This window comes from Echinops telfairi, unplaced genomic scaffold (assembly GCF_000313985.2).
Source record: "Echinops telfairi isolate 266 unplaced genomic scaffold, ASM31398v2 ScPeMD7_7469;HRSCAF=8507_1, whole genome shotgun sequence".
Lineage (NCBI taxonomy): Eukaryota > Metazoa > Chordata > Mammalia > Afrosoricida > Tenrecidae > Echinops > Echinops telfairi.
In genome coordinates this window covers 48,252,904-48,254,724 of record NW_022111373.1, presented here as the reverse complement: position 1 = coordinate 48,254,724, position 1,821 = coordinate 48,252,904, and the positions used below count along the sequence as shown (strand labels likewise).

The following is a 1,821-nucleotide window of genomic DNA, read 5'->3' as shown; positions in this document are numbered from 1 at the left end:
ACGAGTGTAATGGTGACTAAAGGGTGTTTTTTCATGTCCTCTATGCTCTAACTACGCAAATATTTGATTTACAAATAAGGAATCCTACTTCGCGGAATTTCATTTTATCACGGTAGGGTCTAGAACCGATTAACCGCGATAAACGAGGGTTCACTGTATATATAACCCCCTCCCAGGGGGGTGGACAAAGAAAAGTGGGTGAAGGGAGACATAGATCAGTGTAAGACATGAAAAAAAAATATATATATATATATATATCATCAAGGGTTCATGAGGAAGGGAGGGAAAATGAGGAGGCTCAAGTAGAAAGAAAATGTTTTGACAATGATGGCATTTTGAGTGAAACGCTACAAGACGGCGACTAGGGCCAAGTCACGAGGAGCTTGGTATGTGCCTGGCGTAGTTTCGCTTGATACTCTTCAGAAATTAGGTAGAAAAGAAAAACATCAACTGGAATCACCAAAAGGAATCTAAAACAATTATGAGGTGGAATACTTGTGTGACTACAAGGTAGTAAAGATTACCAGAGCAAATGTTTTATCCCAGATTGGCTTCTTCTGTCATTCATTTTGTCCACTATCACCTGACCTGGAAATCCACACCAATTTCTGTGTTCCTGAGTCTCCTCACCACGTTTCTGTCCTGCCAGCCTCCCAACTCCAGAGGACACGGGGTATTATCTTGTAAAATGGAAAGGATGGCCAGATTCTACAAATACTTGGGAACCTTTGCAAAATCTCAAGTGCCCATTCTCTGACAAGCATAATTTTTTTTAATCTCAGGTAAAGGAAAAGCAGTAAAAGACAACAATAAAGTTTTGAAACCTGCCATTGCTGAACACACTGTAAAGAAGGCTAAACAAAGGACAGCTCTGCAAAGGTGGCAACATGAACTCAAGAGAAGGAAGAATCATAAAGAACTGATATTTGTGGAAAATAACATTAGAGCCCCCCCCCCCCTTAAGACTTCTACTACATTAATTAATACAAACCAGCTCCTGGAATCAGTTTAGTTAACAAAGTTGCCTTTGGTTGTTCGTGCATAGATTGTTTCTGTGAGAAATGTCCTGCTGAAGCTAGAGATCTCTTGGCATACAATAAAAACTAACAGATTAACCACCCGTCCCCCCACCCCCCGTACCCCCATCTATGAATGCAAGTCAAGGTGTGTGGGCCTGACTGTTCAAATAGGGTTGTACAGAAAGGCACCCAGCATTCTTTCTGCATCTTTCGAATTAGCAATAGCTGTGGCTGTGGTGTAAAAACACTGGTGAAAATTAAAAGAATTGAGTTTTGTCAAGGAATATGTTGGAGAGGTAATCACAAGTGAAGAAGCTGAAAGATGGGGCCAGTTATATGACAATAAAGGAATCACATATTTCTTTGATTTAGACTTTGAATCTGATGAATTTACTTGAATCTGATTAATTTACAGTGGATGAAGCTTGATAAGAAAATATATTTCATTTTGTGAATCACGGCTGTGACCCAAATCTTCAAATGTTCAATGTTTTTATTGATAACCTCAATACTCGACTTCCTCAAATTGCATTATTTTCCACAAGAACCATAAAACCTGGAGAAGAGCTGACTTCTGATTATCAGATGAAAGGTTCGGGAGATATATCTACAGCCCATCCAAAAAGAGGATCAGAACCATGTGTAAATGTGGGGCTCTCGCTGGAGATCCCCTTGCAGAGGGGTCTCGGGGAGGAGATGAGCCAGTCAGGGTGTGATGTAACAATGATGAGAAATACAACTTTCCTCTAATTCCTAAATGTTTCCTTCACAGAAGAAACCTACTTAAAGATCAACAGACACA

General features: G+C 40.0%; 1 protein-coding gene and 1 pseudogene across 1 annotated transcript in view; one reads left to right on the top strand and one right to left on the bottom strand.

Annotated features, from left to right (window-relative positions):
* Positions 1–1,806, top strand: part of LOC105978966 — a 14,780-nt pseudogene extending 12,974 nt beyond the window's left edge.
* CHD1 (chromodomain helicase DNA binding protein 1) overlaps positions 1–1,821 on the bottom strand; it is an 83,999-nt gene that overhangs the window by 69,687 nt on the left and 12,491 nt on the right. The window lies entirely within an intron of this gene.